The sequence below is a fragment of the Cavia porcellus genome, unplaced genomic scaffold (assembly GCF_034190915.1).
Source record: "Cavia porcellus strain 051 isolate PalLab524CR breed Dunkin Hartley unplaced genomic scaffold, mCavPor4.1 scaffold_8, whole genome shotgun sequence".
Lineage (NCBI taxonomy): Eukaryota > Metazoa > Chordata > Mammalia > Rodentia > Caviidae > Cavia > Cavia porcellus.
In genome coordinates, this window is record NW_026947491.1 from 92019274 (window position 1) to 92038721 (window position 19448).

A 19448-nucleotide genomic window follows, 5' to 3' on the forward strand; every position below is an offset into this window, starting at 1 on the left:
GGCCATTTCCTTTCTGGTTCTGGGTGCACCGGCCTTAGGGTGAGTTCAGGGCTCCTGGGGTATTTCTGTCCATGCTTCAGAATTACCTGGTTCCTGTGGGGCGGAGAGCTAGGGGAATCTAACCCGTTCTTGGCTGAGATTTTAGGGTTTGTTTGCTTTTCTGTGCTGCGCTTCCCATATTGCTTGCAGTGGATTCGGGAGAATTATAGGGCAATATTTTATATGCTAAGTTCAGACCTTCGGATTTGGGATGTGGGTCTTTCCTCTCTGAGTGTGTTTGCATTTGCTTTGAGGATCTTAGTTGCCATTCAGGGACCGTTTGGCGGAAAAACAGGCAGTCCGGGGTTGGGCATTAGAATAGAAACCTGTGTGCTTCTTAGGAGCCTCTACCTTTCGGATGCCCACCGGCAGCCCTGGCAGCACAGCCCATTGTCTGTGTCGAGCCTGTTGTGGTTGCTGGGTGCTGCATGCTGGCCCGCTGCTTTGCTGTTTGTGTTTTTGTGCAGGAGACTTGGCTGATCTGGTGCAGCGCACTGGAAGGCTTCCCGCTAACTCCCGGCCAGTGATGGAGTCATTGAGGTCCTCGAATCCGTCCTGGACAAGGGTTGGTGTCACCCCACTAACCGGAAGGATTCTAACAGTAGAGGCAGGAGGAGAAGGCTGAGGGTACCTGAGGGTTCGGTGTCTCCGGGGGTGAACTGAGGCAGAGAGGGACGTGGAGAGCCGACCTCCAGGGCTGGAACCAGAAGGGGCTCTGAGTTGTTCTGATGCAACGTCGTCTGAGTCATCTGAGTGCGTGGAGCTCTGGCATAGAGGAGGGCACCGGGTGCTTGGCCCAAGGACCCAGTCTCACCCATTTCCTGATTTTGTATGGTTCAAGCATTAGCAATTGTATTTACATTTTTAAATGATTGAAAAAAAAATCAGCCAGGATGGTGGTGCATGTCTGTAATCCCAGCACTCTAGAGGCTGAGGCAGGAGGATCCCGGTGAGCTTGAGGCCAGCCTGGGCTACACAGTGAGTTCAAGGCCTGCCTGGATTACATAGCAAGACCTTAACACACACACACACACACACACACACACACACACACACACACACGCACGCACAAGGAGAACATTTCCTAATAGATAAAAATTCTATGAAATTCAAATGTCAGTGTCATAAAATAAGGTTTCATGGGAACTCAGCCTCACTCACCGGTTTGCATGTTTTCTGCCTGCACTGGGGGCCGTGTGATGCCATCGTGCCTGTGGGATGTCCATGCCACCCACAGGACAATTCCATATTTGCCCTGGAGTGCTGCAGCTTCCACAGGTCTGGGTTTCCCCGAGTGGGAGAGGGACCCCCCCGCCGGGGTTTGTTCCTGCCCCAGCGGAACTCGGTGACAGCTGGGGACACACAAGGTCTGAGTGTGGCACTCGGGAGCCTTTGAAGGCCTCGGGCAGATGCCTAGCTCCAGTCCCTGCAACCCATCCCCTCGCTGTATGGTGGTGGTCGAGGGCACGGGAGAACCCCTGTGTGTCACCTGGCAGGGGAGAGACTCCAGGTCCCAAGACAGGGCTGGCGGCCTGGTGTGGGCGGGCACGGAGCTGCCATGCGCTGGGGACCAGGGAGAGCTGCTGCTGCTGTTGCTTCTGCTTCTTTTGTTTTTGTCTTTTTGAGACAGGGTCTTACCATGCAGCTCAGGCTGCCTTGAGTGCACTTTGCAGCCCGGGCTGGTCTTGAACTCTCAGTGACCCTCCTGCCTCAGCCTTCTGAGTGCTGGAAGATTACAGCCTTCTGCAAGAACTTCTCCTTTTTATATCCGTGATCTGTATGCGTTTGCCTTAAATGAAGCACTTTACAGTGTGATTCGGAGCTAAGTCCTTCCATCTTCTGCAAGACGGTGTTACACATTTTAATAGAAATGATTATTTTCTCAAAAATGTTGTAAACCCTTCGTTTTTTTCCGGGGAGGCAGCCTGGGTCACAGAGAGCTTGGAGGCTGGCGTGGAGGCCCCAGCAGTGTGTGCACTGCTCCCTCGAGTCTCCGCTCTAACAGAGGTGCAGCACCTGTGCTTTTTGGGGCATCTGAGAGCAGCCGAATGGATTGTCTTTGATTGGGCTCTTGGGGCCGAGTATGTGGTTTGGCTGCATTGTCTAGTGTGGACTTACTTTAGGGAATTTCCAGGAAAGACCCTTCGCACGAGGGTACAAATTAATGTTTTCCCAGTTTAATTACAGAAGTTTTTCTAAGGAAGCACCTTTTAGACCCTACCTAACACTTACTTCCTGTAGCATTAGGGCCCAGCGTACTGGAGGGAGGCCCAGTAACCGTGCCGGGGGCAGCAGCCAGCTGTCCACTGCTGAGGGTTGGTGAGGCCTCTTGGAGGATACCGAGGGGTGTGTCTGTCTGAGGGCTGTCATGGCTGCCCGGGCTCCGCCCTCTCTCCAGTAACCACCAGGCCTCCAGCAAAGTGACCCCAGGAAGCCTGCTATTATAGCCCTGGCTTGATGGATAAAGACCGGTTCTGAGGTTGCATTTGACACCAGCATTTTGCACGGTCCCCTCTTGGGTTTGCTTGGTCGGTTGATATTTTCAATACCAGGCTGCAGCAGAGACACCGTAGGGGTTGGGCTTGCCAAGCCAGAGCTGCTCGTGTGGAGGCAGCCCAGGCTGCAGGGCCGGGCCTGTCTGGGCAAAGCTTTGCCATTGGTTGCACTGGAGGCTTTCTGCAGATGCAGGTAGCGTTCCTGAGGGACACGATGGTCTGGTTTTCCATGGGAGCTACTTGGAGTGTGTGTGAGTGCATGCATGTGTTTGCGTGTGTGTTTGAGAGGCCTAGCTGTGCATGGGGCTGGAACCCAGAGGGAACAGGGTCTGCAGGGTAGCCTAATGGTTAGGGGGCCACTTAGCTTGGTGGGCGCGGTGGTTCCTATAGGAAGGCGGCTTCCGTGGGACTGTGTAGGTGGTGTCACAGTGAGAGGCACCGCCCACTGCTGTGTAGTGGTCACATAGCCAGTGTTTAAACACTGAGTGTACAACAGGACAGATGGCCTTGTCCCCTGAGCTGCTGAGGCCCTTGATGTGGGGGATTCTGAAGGTGTCTTGCTCTATTCAATGCCGGGATCCTTTTCCCAGGGTGTGCGCTGGCAGCTCTGTCCTGGGGCCTGGGAGCAGTGCTCTGTGGGGTGAGGGGTGAGGCCCACAGAGGGCCCAGGCCTCCCTGGGGTCCGCTCTGGAAGTCATACACTCTGGGGGCTGTGCCAGGGAGGCTGCCCCTGCCGGTCCCTGGCCTCAGAGACCTGTGGCCGGCTTGTGTTGGTGCAGACTTCGATGCCCCTTTGGGGTGTGTAGGTCAAAGGGCAGACGCTGAGTCGGGGGCAGGTCTTGCTGGTGGTCTCCTCTGTCTTACATGAAGGAATCCCAGTGTGGCTTCACTGGATGGCCCTTTGCTCCTGCAGCTGCTTTGAGTGAATAATGAGGAGATGGGGTAATGCTGACCTGGGTCTGGCCCCTGTGCCGCTGCTTAATGCATATTTATTGGGTGGGCGGGCAGTCGCCTCCCAGACTTGCAGAGGGACGTTTGCAGACACAGTGGAGCGAGAGGTTCATTCAAGTCAGGGTTTCTCTGGCTGCCTCTCTGGGGTCTCTACCCCGCTTAACTCTTTGTTCCCCGTGCTCCTTTCCACAGTGCATTTCCACACAGGAAGCCCTGGGCAGACAGAGTCCAAGCGGCTTGGTCTTTCCCCTGCTCAGCATCTTGGGGTCCAGTCCCCCTGCCTCTGTCCTGCCAGCCTGCGTCTTCCTTGATTTCTTCTGTCGTCACAGAGGACCGGGAATTTGAAGCTGACTGTGTTCCTCTGGACCCACAGGCAGGCGACTGACTGTCCAGGAGCGTGCTGGGTTGGTGGGGTGCCTAGTGGGCGGCAGTTTGGGCCTCCCAAGGCCTAGCTGTGGCCGAATGGGAGTGTCCTGTGTTGGGGACCAGTGTGCCTCGTTGTTCCATGTGTTTCTTTGGACACCGAGGGAAAGTGGACTGGGATTGGCTGCCTCGAAGGACTGGGGTGCCTTTCCTCTCCGGGGTGAGTACCTCCTGCCTCTGTCCCTCCCAGCCTGCGCCAGGCAGGGCTACAGATGGACAGACTTGCTCCCCCAGTTCCTGGCTGACTGTGTTCCTAACACGCACGCTCCTGGAGCTTGCAGACACGGGGTGCCTGTTTGCACTGGGGTTTCTTTCCCGGTTGTATTCATAAGGTGACATTAGATCGAGACTTTCCTTGTCTGGGTGCTGGCTGCCGAAGGTGTTTGTCCCTGGGGTGTCAGCTCTGCTTGTCACCCTTTTTCTGAAGGTGGGGAGGTCTTCTGTGCAAATCAGGAGCTCAGGGCGGGCTTTCTGGGGGAAGCCGAGGAAGCGAGACCTCATCTGTGCAAGGTTCGGCAGATGGTTTGCTTCCTGGGTAGGTGGGCGTGAGCGTGCCAGCTTCACCTTGGGGTGACCGCACAGGGTCATCGAGGCATCGTAGTCACCCGCGGGACTTGAAAAATTCCCCTTGGCCAGACATCAGCCCTCTGAGGCTGCTGACCCTCCCGAGTTCCCAGGGCAAGTCACCACCCTGCGCTCAGAAGGGTGCATGATGTCTTTCCAGATGCCTGACAACATCTGGAAACTGGGGCAGATGGGTTGTATGTTTTCCTCACTATGCACGTGATTTTTGGGTTGAAATATTCTGGCCATTGTTGGAAACTTGCTTTGGGCTGTTTTACAGCAAGTTACAGCTGAAGGGTGGGGGATGGGAACAATTGAGAGAGTAATTATCTCAGGAAAGAGGCGGAGGCGCGGACGCCTTGCTCCTTAGAGAGGGATTCTCCATAGTGATAAGGTGGCTGGCTGTCTCTATTCAGGCCACCGCAGGGTCACTGTGGGCACAGAAGGCCCCTGAGATGGCTTGGGGATGAGATACTGCGGTTGGCCTGCAGTTCCTTATCTGGTTCCTGTGTGTGGCCGGGATTTCTGCATCTCGCTGGCTGGCTGGGGCTGGGAGAGCGGTTGCCGTTTCCTGGAAGCCTCGCAGTGCCTTGGCGCGAAGCGGGCAGGCCCCGTGAAATCCTGGGCTCGCGCTCGCACAGCTGGAGACTTCACGAAGATGGAATCCGATCCCAGTTTGGAATTTACCTGGGCACAGCGCGGCTCCCCGGGAGGCCTAACATGTTCCCGCTGGGCACAGAGAACCGGATCCGAGTGGGACGCAGAAAGCCCCTCCGTGCGCCCTCCCACTTCCTGGTTCTGTGACCCTGGACGGGTCCTTGCGTTTCGAGTCGTTGAATTTCGGTTCCTTCATTTGCTGAAGGCCACATTCGTGCCATTTCCTTAATTTTCTCCTGCGGAACGTTATTTCGTGTGAAATTGCTTTGCAAAACCACAGAGCCGTGTGTGGTTCCTTCCTGAGGAAGCAGTGCTCCGCTGCTAAGAACCCTGACCCCGCTCAGGGGCATCTGAGGGCCTGGCTCCTCACCTGTTGTGTGCATGCGTGTGTGTGTGTGTGTGTGTGCATGTGTGTGTGTAACATGGCAGGTCATTTGCATGTATGGTTTTTGGCTTTTTAGTCATCTGCAAGCCCTGCAGGGCCCAGGCGCTTTGGAAAAGGGTCTTGGGACTCGTGGGTGGCTTTGCAAGCCCATCTCATGACCAGTGTTTGTGGGGGAGGTGAGATCAAGACTGCATGCGGCTGGGACCCCACCAGCGCCGGGGTGCAGGGTTCACAGGATCCGGAGTGTTTCAACCCCTGACCCCAAGTGTGTCTCTTCCAAATGACAGTCACTTCCCACTGCGGTGACTCAGGGTGGGAAGCTCACACGGAGAGGATTACACATGCATCCTGGTGCCAGCACACAGGGCTGTCTTCCAGGAAGATTCTCTGTGCTCGGCGTGTGTTTGCTACATGGGCAGTCGTGGGGTGTGTGGCAGCTGGCGTCTGTGAGCCTGTCCTTGGGAAGGCAGAGTTCAGTCTCTGTGCACATGTGGCCCTGTTGTCACTGGACCAGAGGGATGTGCAGCTCGTTCATGCTTCTGTCTAAATCCAGAAGAGAAGGTTTAGCAGTGCATCTGGAGAGAAAGCAGGCTTAGACACAGAGAGTCTCAGCCTTTAACCACTGGTATCCATGTCCTTTCTCTCATCCTCTCTGTCCATCTGTCCATCCGTCCTTTTATCCACCCATCCACCCACTCACTCATCCACCCATCCTCTCCTCCATCACTCATCCATCCTTTTCTCCATTCATCCGTCCATCTGTCCATCCGTCCATCCATCCGTGCCTTCACTCTCCATTTAGGCCTGTGGTTATTGTGTATGTACCACGTACAGGTTCTGTACTTGGCTTTGGAAATAAGAAGTCAAATGAGACAAGTTCTCTGCCTTCAAGGCTCCTGCAGCCCTGGGTGCAACAGATGTTTAACTAAATTCAAAGTCAGGTTCTTCCTCGGCAAATACTTACTTTTATTTTGTTTTGGTTCTCATCGCTCTTGAATTTGGGAAGGAAGACAGGCAGCCATTGTGACATTTCGCTTGTTTTTACAAAGCCAAGTCTGGAGTTGAGTTTCATGTTTTCCATAACTCTGAGCACAGTGTAAGTGGTTGTGTCATTAAACCGAGGAGGAGAGGAAAGAAATGACAAAGCAGAAAACGGTCACCTCCTGTGACTAACGGTGTGGTGAAGTGTTCATTAGGGTTCTTAAAGGTTATTTGAAGCTTCGTAATAGATAATCTTCAAGATCACTTTCAGAATCAGAAGTGAAGTTCAATGCCAAAGTGCCTGCTGGGTCCTGGGAGCCTGGGCAGCAGAGTCCCTGGTTCCAGTTGCACGGGGACAGGCCGTTACAGGGAGTGGGTGACATCTAGGGGTGATGTTGCAGACCTGGCTTTGCCTGGTCCGCTGTTCTCCCCCTGTGTGATCTTAGGCGGGTGATTCAACTCTGAGCCCCAGTTTCCCGCTCTAGAAGAGTGGGGGCGACAGTACTTACTGAGGGTCTTGGTTAGTCTTGCCTCATGGCTGGGACAAAGCACCGGACACCCAGAATGAAGGAAGTTTATTTAGCTCACAGTTTGTGGAGGTTTCAGTCCATAGTCTGCTGGCTCCAAGGCAGGGTGGCAGGGCACCCGGGCAACACTTCAGGGCAGCAGCCAGAGCAAGCCTCTTTCCTCCCTTATACTGTAAGCAGGCTAGCACGCCTGGGGCAGGTGTGGCCCTCACACCCTCTCCCTGCCCTCCTCTTCACAAAGTAAGGAGCTGGCTCCCTGCTGAGTCTTCAGTTAAACTTCTAAACCTGTCACGCAGTGTATGTACCATTACACTGAGAGAATTGTCACAAGGGCGGGGTGAGACCTAGTGCCACTGCAGCTCTGATCTGTAGCAGACACTTGGGGGATTTTGATTTATTAAGGCAGAGGGATTAGATGGTTTGTGAACCAAGGGAAAACTAAATACAAGTGAGCTGTTCTTAGTCCTGAAATATGATCCAAAATGCTCCAAAATCTCCCAGAGTGCAGACCAGACGAGATGTCAGGTGTGGAAGATTGCACAGCTGACCTTAGGACAGGTCACCCACAGGACGTGTAATGCTGCCTTGCTGGTCAGTGCAGGACACATGGGAAACCTGGGTGAATTCTGTGTTTCAGCCCGGGTTCTGTCCTCAAGGCACGGTGTGATAGATGTGCAGGGATTAAAAATCTGAAATCCAAGCACTTCCAGGCTGAGCACTTGGGATCAGGGTGCTCAGTCAGTCCTGAAGACTGGAGGAACTAACGGGGTGCTGAGCGTGCCCCAGACTGAATTATCATCCATCCTGAGCAGTTAGGGTTCACCTGTACCTGCATTAATATCCCTGCTGGGGGCAGGGCGCAGATGGACCTGCAGGTCAGCGCCCCTGCAATGTCTGCATTTCTGGGGTGGGAAGGAAGCGGCCGTTGTCAGTGGACACCCTGCCTTGTTACCAGGCCATCACTGCAGGAGTAAATCCACGCCAGAAATTACTTCCAGCACAAAGGCAAATTGGTGATCGGGCCTAACATTATCATTATCATTATCATTTTTTTTTTTTTTTTTTTTTTTTTTGAGACAGAGTCTCGCTGTGTAGTTCAGACCAGCTTTGAGCCTACCATATAGCCCAGGCTGGCCTTGAACTTGGGGCAGTCCTCCTGCCTCAGCCTCCGCAGTGCTGGGGTTATGTCCAGGCACCACCACGCTCGGATTCTATTAGTTTTTTAAAGATCTAAAATCTGTGGTGTAGCACGTTCAGAGCAGTGGGGATTATTTTCACAAATGGATGTTCTTAGAAATAAAAAAGGGGACGGGAGAAATTCTCTTGTTTTTTCCCCCACTATAGAAAGATTCTGTTCAGAGAGGTCTTGAGCCTTTGTGACTTTGTGACCCAGTTGGCCTCTGGGGTAATAAACCAAGAGGCATCTGGGGCTGGACACTTGATTTATAGGCCGCCTCCTTTCCTGAAGTCGCCAGGCTGCTTCCTGGGCTGGCCCGGTGGCTGAGGGCTGAGGGCATGTCCTTTGAAGTTCCTCTGGGGGCCGAGTCTGCCCCTGCTGGGTGTTAACGGGCTTCCTGCTGGGGCTCATTTGTGGGGGTGCTTATTAGAGGGGGCTGCACGGGCCCAGGGCTCAGGCCTTTGACTGGGCTTGGGCATCACAGAGTTCTCCTGTCTACCCTGAAGGCCTCCAGGCCCTGTTTGCCCAGCTACTGGGCCGCTAGGACCTGGCCATACAGGAGGCTGTGGGTGACCAGGACCCCCTGAAACTTACTGGAAGGGGGGTCCTGAAGACCCTGTGTGAACCCCGCTCAGGAAGGCACAGAGTGGACTGCAGCAGAGTGACCGGCCCCAGCTGAGCAGCCAGGGTGGGGGGTCCCTCCCGCTCACGCCATGTTCCCCCCACCCTTCCCCTTTACCTGTGGCCTCCATCCTCACCCCCAGTGCCCCTTCTGCAGGCAGACCCATTCCTGTCAGTCCCTCCATCCTGCTTGCTGCTGCCACCACCCCAGGCACCTGGCCAGTGGCTGTCTTTGGTGGTGGGGTCTTCACAGAGGAATCAGGCCAGGTGGGAGCAGTGGGGTGGACACGGTAGGACTGTGATGTCCTGTAAGAGGGTGAGATCAGGCCACAAGGGAGAGGCCGGGAGAGGACATGGACACGGAGAGGTGGCCTCAGGGGACCCCACCCAGGTCGCCTTATCTCCTGGCCGCCCAGCGGGAGGAGAGAATGGCTCTGTTGTCCCAGCTTCCCCCCTGCTGCTGGTGAAGGGGAGTTGGGGAGTCTCTGCCAGCCCTGGGGAGTGGGTGTCGCTAAGGCCTCTGGGTGCTTTTCCACACTGGGCAGAAACCCTTTCCCTGGCCCGCTGAGTGACAGAGGAGCAGGGGACACACTCAGGACTGATCCCGGGGAGCCCAGCTTAGTGGAACTGGAGTGAACCCCAAGTCCCCATCATCAACTGCTCCTCTTGTTAAGGCGCTGTGTGAGGAGGTGACGTTTTCTTCTAGCAAGAATTGCTGGAGGGTGATGAATGGCCTGTCTTCTTTCTGTCACAGTGCTCATCTTTAAAAGTTAGGGGAGGCGGGGTGTGGTGGCTCACCCCTGTAAACCTAGCATTTGGGAGGCTGAGGCAGGAGGATCATTGCAAGTTCAAGACCAGCCTGGGCTACAAAGTGAGCTCAAGTTCAGCCTGAACTGCATAGCGAGACCCTGTCTCAAAAAGACAAAAACAAAACAACACACACACACACAAAGTTAGGGAATGTAGCAAAGAAGATCACAATTTTGAGCCCCGCCTGGGCAATTTAGCAACACAGTGAACCAATGCCTCAAAATTTAAAAGTTGAACAAGGGCTGCGGGTGCAGGTGGACCCACAGGCAGTGGGTTCAACCCTCAGCACCCACCCCCAACATCAGGGGGTGTGGAGGTGGATGGAGGGTCGAGGAACCCCCAGCTGAGCACCCCACCCCAGTCTGGCTCCTCTTCCTCCTCCCTGCGCCTGTGCAGTCTCCCGAGTTAATCTCTGGGGGCCGCCCCTTCTTCCTCGTGATGGCCCCTGTTCAGGCCTTTGGGGCCCCCTGCCAGCACCCATGTAGTGACCACTGTGTCCCCGTTGGCCCTTCTCCTCCACCCTGCACGTGGTGCAGATCCGGGTCACCAAGAGTCCTCCTCAAGCCTGGGGCCTGGGGCGCGCGTCCTGGGCCTGGGGCAGAGGCCATGCTGTCCCTGTGGCCACTGGCAACCGTGGGTTACTCACAGGCAGAGTGGTCACCTGTTGTCACGGGTGTCCTGGGGCCACACCCCCAGCTGGCTCTCCTCTCACTGTCCCTCTCTGGCTCCCCCTTAGCAGCAGCCCCTGGCCTCCCGTCTGCCCTGAGGTCAAGTTCACAGGTCTTCCTGTGAAGATCCCCACTTCCTATAGCTAAATGAGCCCAAGCCAGTGCCGGGGACTGGCCTCTGGGTTATCTTATGTATTTATTTTATTATTTATTTGTTTATATATTTATTTTCAGTACTGGGAATTAAACTCAGGACTCTGCACTTGCCAGGCTATTTTGGTTTAGTTTAGTTTTTGCTTGTTTGGTTTTTCGATTCTGGAGGTTGAACCGAGGCCTCTGCACTGAGCTCCATTCCCAGCCCTTCTTGGTTTTTTCTTTGGAGACGGGTGCCTCACAAAAGCTAGGAATGTAACTTGCAATCCTCCTGCCTCAGCCTTTCTGGGTGCTGGGTGACTGCATTGTTCCTGTCTACACAACAGCCTGGACCTAATGGCTCTCAAAAATCTCTAGGGGCCATGCTCAGATGTTTACACATCCAGTTATTTAAAAAAGTAGCCCCAGAAGCAGAATTTCAACCCCTGACTGCTTACTGTGGGGCCCCCCCCCACCTCTCCTGGCCGTGGCTGAGGACGAAGCTCCTGCTGTGACCCTCAGGGCGTCACCTCCCTCCGCCCCAGCCCCAGGTCCACCCTCCCGCGGGCTCCCCTCAGCATGGCACCCGTGTTCACCATGTGCCCTGGGTGGCTCATCCTCCAGGACATCACCCCTGCTGCCCTTTCCGTCTCTTTTCCTGGACTGTCCAGGTCGCTGGACCCTGCACCCTCACAGCTTCGCACTTTGTCTCACTCACAGCCTTGCACCGCGCTGAGCCTGTGTGCTGGCACCCTGCCCCCCTGGGGTGCGGCCTTCACTGACCTCCCCCCCAGACTCGCACAGGCCGTGGGTGGCTGGGTGGGGGTCACTCCTGCTCCTTGCGGGGCTGGAAATGTGGGCCCGGATGTGATTGCCAATCAATATTTAATATATTGATGAGAACTGAGACCCCAGAAATCCCCTGAGGCAGCAGCTGTCCTGAGGGGCAGGCAGGAGGAGTCTGCCTGTCTGTAGTGCTAGGTCCTGTCCCCCCCCCCCCCCCGCCCCGCCCCATGGGGATCAGCTGAGGCTGACAATTGAGGCGTTTACTTAGAAACTGAAATTCACTCTCACCCTGAAATCCCTTCAGAGAAAGCCCCTGGTAGTCAAGGAAGGTTGGGGTAAGCAGAGTCTTTTTTTTGAGACAGGGTCTTGCTATGCAGTTTGGCCTGGTCTTGAAGTCACTTTGTAACCCTGGCTGGTCTTGGACTTGCAACGATCCTCCTGCCTCGGCCTCCCCAGTGCTGAGGTTACAGGCGTACATCACAAGACATATTTTTTAATAGGGAAAGAGAAAATAAAAATGTGATCTCTGTAGGCATCTGGCTGGGTTCATTTTGAAGTAAATGAGCTCCTTTTCCTTCACTGTGACTAGCATCCTGGTGCTGCAGAATTTTAAGGAGAAATAAATGGATTTAGCAAATGAACATGTTCAAGATCTCTGGGAGGAACTGCGTTCCTTAGCTCAGGATGTGGTTTTCAGGAAGGAAGGAGAGTGGCGGGGTGAACCTGGACTCCACCTCATTTCTCCTTTCTTAGGAGACACAGGTGAGGAAACCCAGCCCCAAACCCTGCGTGGTTCTCTGGGAGCCGCCTCCTCCCCACTCCCCCAGAGCCAGCGAAACAGGGCAAGGGCGGCTTTACAAAGGTGTGCTTCCAGACTGAGGTGGGTCACTTGCTGCTGAGTGACTTTTAAATCAGTTCCTGTCAATGAAACCATGTACCTGAATTTCGGGCAGACCCCACTGAGCGGGTGGGGGAGCCACTGTCCCCTAAAAGTGCCCTCCCAGGAAGGACAGACTCAGTGTGCTTTTGTCCGGGCTGGTCCTGTGTGGCTGCCGCCTGGAAGGAAGCTCTGCGGATCTCCCATCTGCTGGGAGCGTAGCTCGGTGCGGAGCTCTTGCTTCGCCTGCATCTGCCAGGAGAGAAGAAAACCAGTATCAAAGGCTGCTGTGTGCGAGCTTCCGTTCGGGGGATTTCATCTGCATGCTGATTTATTAAGCGCCAGAACTTAAGAGCGCCAATCTTTTTATTTTCTTTGATGAGGGAGCTCAATTATTCTTCTTTCAAGACAGCTGGGTTGCTGATTAGTTATGCCACCCCATTAGGAACTTGAGACGAGAGTTCTGCGTGTCGTGAAAGGCAGCTGAGATTGTTAGGTGCCCCAGGTCGGCCTTTCTGCTGGTCACCGCGGGCTGTCAGTGGTCCTGGTTGGAGCTGTTCCTCCAGGTCACGGTGAGAAGGTTGTGCCCAGGTCCTAGCTCCCTTGGGAGGCCTGGGGCCGAGTCCCAGCTCAGTCCTTTTCTTAGCATTAAGGTTATTAGTGCAGGTTGCGGTGCGTCCGTCGAGTGGGTGTCTGTGAGTGCGGCGTCCTACTGCATCTCACCGCCCCACCCTCCTCCTCTCCTAGTCCCCTTCTATCTGCCAAAGATCCGCCTTCCTGCTTCCTGGTACTTAGCTTTCATTTTAGTCTTCGATTTGCCCATGCGTTGGGTTTCCCAGGAAAACCGTGCGATGTCGAAGCTCGTGTGTCTGGTTTATTTCACTGGACATCATGGTCTCAGGGCGCGCCGTCCTGCTGCCGACTGACTTCTTTACGGCAGAGAGGTGCTCCATGGCGCTTCTCTACCTGTGCCTCTGCTGGTGGAGGTGTGGGCTCTTTCCAAGACGGAGCAGTTAGGAACTGTGCTGCTGTAAACACGGGTGTGCTGTGCTGTGCTGTTCATGTGCCTCAGGGACACGTGATCCCCTGGATATCAGGGCCCAATCCGGTGGGATCTGGAGGTACCGAGTCTGACACCATCTCCATTCTGGGGCAGCTTGTCCTGGGCCCCCCTCGTTCTTGGGGCTCCCCAGTGGCAGTGCATGGGGTTACCCCTGCAAGCTGTGTTAGAGTCACGGGATCCTTGTGACCGGGGCTTCCCAGACTTCTGCCCCGGTCCTGATGGGGTCAGCAAGGGTGCTGCTCCTGTGCTCCTGATGACATCCTGTAAACCAGCAGTGACCTCAGAGTTATTTCCTAACTGCCTGGGGCATTCGTTTCTGGCGCTAGAGCAAATTGAATTTGTACACAGATTTCTGCATCAGCGTATGAAGGAGACCAGAGCTGTGGGTTCAGTGCTCATAACAAGCGGATTCCTTCCGGAGTCCTGCACTCAGCAGTGTGACAGGAGGGACAGACCTTTCCGCTCTGCTGAGTTCACTTTTCAGGCCAGCTGTGAGTCCAGCCCTCACTGAGAAGAGCACAGAGTGGTCAGCTGTGCCTGGAAGTGACCAGGTGCTACTTAGATAAAGCTGTTTAGTTCCCTGCCTCAATTTCTTAGACAAAATTAAGGCCAGGACCTGGAGGAGTCTCCTTGCCTGGTGGGGACAGGCAGGAGATGGGTTGAGGGGTGCGTCTTGGAGACAGGGACTCCCCAGGGCTGGGCAGTCTTGTTCTGGAGGACGAAAGCAGTGGGCCTTTCCTCACTGTTGATGGGGCAGAGTGCGTCCTCCGCCCCACCCCAGCTTGGTTTGGGTCCAGCACTGATGTTCACACACCCAGGACTTTGGTGGGGTGAGGTTAGTCTGTCCTCCTGTGGGTCCATGCCCCTGCACGTGGGGCTGTAGGACCACGCACATGGCCCCAGGGCATGAGAAGGCAGAATGCAGGCCTCCTCAGGCCTCCCTCTCCTGTGCAGCGCGCTGGTGTAAACTGGTCACACATCCAGCTCCTGTTCTTCCCGTTCACCCACGCGGTTCTGTGACACGGTGCGTGCGGGCTCCTTTGATCTGGTAGGGTGTGGCTTTTGATCGTGGCAGGGCTGCCTCTGTCCTGGCTCAGCGCCTGCTGAGCGGCTTCACCCCTGTGCCTTGGGGTCCTCCTCTCCCAGTGCAGACACAGCGGGCAACTTCCTAGGGGGCAGAGGAGGGTATTTATAAAGTCTCCTCCTGGAGCCGGGCAGGCAGGGCTGGTGGTTGTTATGGCGATGGGCGATGTTCCCTATCCTGCCTCCTGATTGGACGAGCCCTCCAGCCCACTTCCTGCCTGTGTCCTCTGTAACCCCTTCCCCATGCCCAGGCAGGTGTGCTGGCTGGCAGGATGGTAGCATAGTGTCTGCCCACAGCTTCACGTCCTGCCTTGGTGTCTGGGGATTCTGAGTCCGAGTGCTAATAGGTTTAGGGCTTTCTGGAATCCCACGGAGGGCAGCTTTCCTCCAGCATCAGGTTCCAGCAAGGCAGGGGCGCTTTTGGCTCCATATCTGGCTTCCAGTTTCCATCGTCTTGAGACTTTTCGGTACGGTGGCCGGAGAAGAGCTCAGAGGACAGGCTGCACGTGTCGGGCTGCTTGGCTTCCCTGACCTCCTGGAGGCGGAGGTGGCCGTGAGAAGCAGCGAGTCCCGGCCACCCAGGCATCCAGTCAGCCTGCAGGCGCCCAGCGTAGATCAGCTCTGCCCTCGAGGTGGCAGTAAGCGGCTTCCTGTACGCCTGTCAGTGACCGGTAGTGACAGGCCCCCGGGCCGGGGCCCTGGTTGGCAGCCTGGTTCTGGCTTCCTCAGGCGGCTGCTCCTTCCCACTCGAGGGCACTAGGGTGGATCTGTGCCTGCCGTGTTCCCCGTAGTTTCCAGTTGTGCAAAACCTTTTCAGTGCATTCTTAACGTCAGGAAGCCTTGGGCGTAGAGGAGACTTGCTTAGACGGCAGAGTCCCTGTACCGGTTCTAGTTGCCCTGGTTAATAATGTCTCCATCCCTCCTGCACATTGGTGGTAACTCACAGGCCGGTGTCAGTCTATTATCACTCCTGGGAGTCCGGGTCAGAGAGGTGAGGGGCCAGCACGTCCCATCCCCTGCGGGCGCGCTCTCGCTCTGAGTCACCTCTGTGATGCTGACCTTCGGCTGGGTAGTTAGTGGTCAGTACTGGCAGTGGTCAGTGGCTAGTGTCCTAGAACTGCACTTCCTCCTCTTTCCACACGGCATTCTTTGGGAGGAAGTCGTTCTGTGCGGCCCACAGAGAGAGAGAGAGAGTGTCCAAGGGCATCACTGTCTTCTCAACTTCCCCGGCCTCCGCTGAGCACTTTCTCTGTGCAACATCCGTGGACATCCGCTCAGATTCCTTCCACGGCTGGGATTGTAATTATCTTTTCTGTGTGTCAACAGCATGGGTTAATTGGCCAGATTAATGGGCATTTGGGGTCAGGGGACCGCCCTGGCCCCTTTCCAGGGCCTGTTGGACCTCAGTGTCACAGCCTCGTTTCTGGGCAGCGGTCACCAGCTGTATTTTGAGAAGTGCTGGTTTTTGAGCAGTGGGGCCCCAGATGTTCTAGCAGTGACGGACGGCCATGGGGAGGACTCACCAGGCACTTCTCCCATGGGAGCTGGTGTCACTAGGCTGATTCACATCACAGAGCAGCAACCGCCTGGTTCCACAGGTGTAGACCTCAGGGCACCAAGGACAGCAGTGCCTGGAGCAGGCTCACAGCTCAGCAGGCTGCAAAGAGAAACATTATCAGTGTGTTTAATGGCTCTTGCCTGCCCCCCACAACGGACTGATAACCCCGTTTCTCACTTTGCTGCTGTGCGGGAGTCCAGGCTCTGGAGCGACATAGCTGGGTGTGTCCCTGGCTGTGCACCTGGCAGCAGTGGGACCAAGGTCTTTTTACTTCTCTGTCTCTGCATCTTCCGGAAAGGGGTTGTGATGGTGGCTCCTCCAGGGACAGGGCGGGTCTCACCCTGGGCTGTCCACAGGGCGGGGTGACTGCAGGTGTCAGTGTAGGACTCAGAGTCCCGAATGGAATTAATATGCAATAAATTTGATTCTGAAATCCTCCTATGTTTTCATGTTTTCATGGTAATTGAGGAGCCCTAAGAAGATGTAGGAGTGTCCTGGACTGAGGGAGCATCACCATGTTTAGCTAAGAACCATCAATTCCAAGATTTTAAAAAGATTTTAGCCTTGGTTCCATGGCGCTGGGGACATGCTTTTTGGGCACAGCCGTAATTTTGCAAGGAAAGAAGGAATGTACGTGTGCGTGTGCATGTGCGTGTGCATGCCAGAGACTGGAACCCTGGCCATCGGGCCACCAGGTGGACCACTGGCGACCTGTGGCCCCTCTCCTCCTGCATCTGCCCTCACCCCCAGGGTCTTGCTGTTTTTTAATTTTCAGAGTGCTCTTCAGCGTATGTTTGCAGCACACAGGGGTCACATTCATTGTGGGGAGCTGGCATCGTAATGCTTTTCTTGTCCCCTTCCTCTTGTGCAACCCCTCCATCACTCTGTCTCCTTCCCATCTGCAAAATCACCTGGATGACGCTGACTCAGGTCCTTGCCCTAGCAAACTTGGAAGCAGCTGACCCTATGTCAGGGAGCGCTGGGCCCACCTGCGGGTGGCTGAGGGTGTAGTGCTGGGCGGGAGCCCACAGATCCGGGCTCTAATGACAGCCCTGACCGCCGTGGAGGCGGGGCTCCAGATGGCAGGGAACATCTCGTGCCCCAGCTGGAAGCAGTGTCTCCACTAATCAGGCGTGAGCGTGCATGCGAAGGGTGGAGTGGAATCGGAGCTCTCCTGCAAAGATGCTGTTTCAGGTCAGAAAAATGTTTTATTCCTCTAAAGTGTTTTGGTAACAAAGCCAACAGCTATAGCAGAACTTTTGAACAAGTATTAGAAGGTGGCGCAGTGGCCCGGAAACGTCTAGACACTCTGGTGTGTAAGAATGAGGATCCAAACGCAACGCTCTCACAGAACGTCTTTGAAGTTGGGGAGAAGGAAGTGTCTAGGCTTAGCTTCAGCAGGCTTTAAAACACGCGAGCCAGGTGTGTGCGTGCGCTCCCCACCCCCACGTGTGCTGTCTCCTCGGTGACTGGCTGGCAGGCCTCGTGTCTACCGCAGAGCGGCCCCGGGTCTGTGACATTACCGTCTTGGGTCTGGCTTGACGGGAGACCCGTGTCATCAGGTGATGTGTGTTCATCCCGAGTGTAACTCCTGTGTAGTCATTTTGTTTTCATTGTAACAAAAGTAATGCTGGTGTCCTCTGGTGTTTGAATATTTCTTTGGAGACAGGGTGTCTCTACGTGGCCCAGGCTGGGCTGAAGCTGCCGCCCTCCTGCTTGGGCCTCCCGGGTAGCTGGGATGACCATGTGAGCCACCTCAGTGCCCTTGTGGGAAGGGTGAATATTCACGTGCTGAGCTGTGATGTTCTGCGCCGGGCTGTGGATGTTCCCAAGGAGGACTCAGGCAGACCAGGAACTACATGGGTGACACCACTGCATTTCTGGCTTTCTGGCAACTTTCGGGACTTTTTGATCTCAGGTTTTGGGCCGTGGGTTCGAGCTGGGATCAGCACTGAGATCCATTTCCTCCATGGAGGAAGGCGAGGCTGGGTGGGTGCCCCCGCAATTGACCAGAATTTCCCGTGAGCCACTGACTGCATCTCCAGTACTCACCCCCAGGACAGGGTCTGTCACCCCCAGACAAGGACTCGGGTAGCTGCGTGTACCCACTTTCCCAGCCAGCCCCGTCTCCAGTGGTTCATAGGGACCGAGGTTCTCGGAGTGTATGTACCTGGGTGGGAACTTAGGGGGAAAGACCACTGCGCTTGGAAAGAGGGGAGAGAAGCCGGGGATACAGCTCAGTGGCTCAGCGCCTGCCTGGCAAGCGCAAGGTTGTAAGTTTGATCCCCAGTACTAGAAAAAAAAGAGGGGAGATTTTGCTTCCTGCTACAGCGTGGGTAACCCTTGAAGATGGGGTGTGAAGAGCCACACACAGAGGGATGTAGGCTGGGGAAGGATGGCGGTTGCTTGTGGACTGGGAGGGTGTGTTGAGGGGTACGGGGCGAAAGGTCAGAGAGACCATAACCATGCAGGGACGATGGACACACCCTGCCAGCGGGAAGTTTACTTGGCGCAGGGGAGGGCTCGTCGTCGAGGACAGAGAGCAACCCCGAGGGGAGGGAGTCATAGGCTTATAAGCCTGGAAACCACAGCGGGAGGCGTGGGCCCGAGGGCCAGGACAGCATCCAAGGGGCACAACAGGTACATTTTGGGGTGGAGCTGTGAAACCAGGAACACCTCGGTGGGCGCTGTAGTTCTCCAGAAATACACGGATGTCTTTGTGGTCGGTGCTGTCAACTGCTTTTGTGGCTGGGTTTTGCTTTCCTCCTGCTGCGAAAGCTTGTGGGGGCAGCTGAGCTGCGTCCTCTAGCAGGCTGCACCCTTTACCCCTCCTCCCCTCACCCAGATGCCCTTTCACGGGGTTCACTGGGAAGGGGGGGTGGTGGTGACCTTAGCCCAGCAGTGTGAGTGTGTACAATGCTGCCCAGCTGCACGCTGAAAACTAGGTGCGTAGCTGGGCGTGGTGGCCATGCATGATCCCAGCACTCTGAGAGGCTGAGGCAGGAGGATCCCAAATTCAAGTTCAGCTCGGGGAACTTAGCAAGACCCCAAACACCCCAAAACAACAGCAAGGACAACAACAAAAACGGGGAAGTAGCTCAGAGCAAAGGTGCCGGGACTGACCCCAGTGCCATGTGTGCAAACACACACACACACACACACACACGCACACACACAAACACACACACACACGCACGCACAGTAAAAACGGCCAGTGTGACATTACGTACACTTTGTATACTTTTCAAAACGCCCTACCTCGACACCCACACCTTCATCCAAGCCCGGGTCATTTTGAGGAAGAGATACCAGCCTAGTGCCAAGAGCCAGCGTTCCTTGAGAGAAGGTTCTGGAAACTCCTGGAGGAGGCGGCGGCTGCCAGGCAGGTGGGCAGGTGGAGGGAGACCCCTCACCGTGTGCGTCCTTTAGTGTCTTTCATTACGGACTCAAACCACAGCTCCTCCCTTTCCGTGGTGAAGGCCGATGGGGCGCTGTGAGGCAGTGTCTGCCCGGGCTCTCTGATAACCTGCCCGCCCATCTGCTGAGCTCAACACATTCTGCACCTGCCTCGGCTTCCCTTCCTGCCTCCGCCCTGCACTGGTCCCGCGTCTGCTTTTCCCTTGGCCCAAACCAAGACGAAGCAAAAGAACA

General features: G+C 55.5%; 1 protein-coding gene and 1 long non-coding RNA gene across 3 annotated transcripts in view; one reads left to right on the forward strand and one right to left on the reverse strand.

Moving 5' to 3' along the window:
* Chst11 (carbohydrate sulfotransferase 11) overlaps positions 1-19448 on the forward strand; it is a 138413-nt gene that overhangs the window by 32727 nt on the left and 86238 nt on the right. The gene's annotated exons all lie outside the window — the stretch shown is intronic.
* Positions 11694-15934, reverse strand: LOC134477412 (uncharacterized). The gene is made up of 2 exons (XR_010049474.1): positions 15763-15934; positions 11694-12345 (listed from the first exon to the last, which is right to left on the reverse strand). It is a non-coding gene; the product is annotated as an uncharacterized LOC134477412 (long non-coding RNA).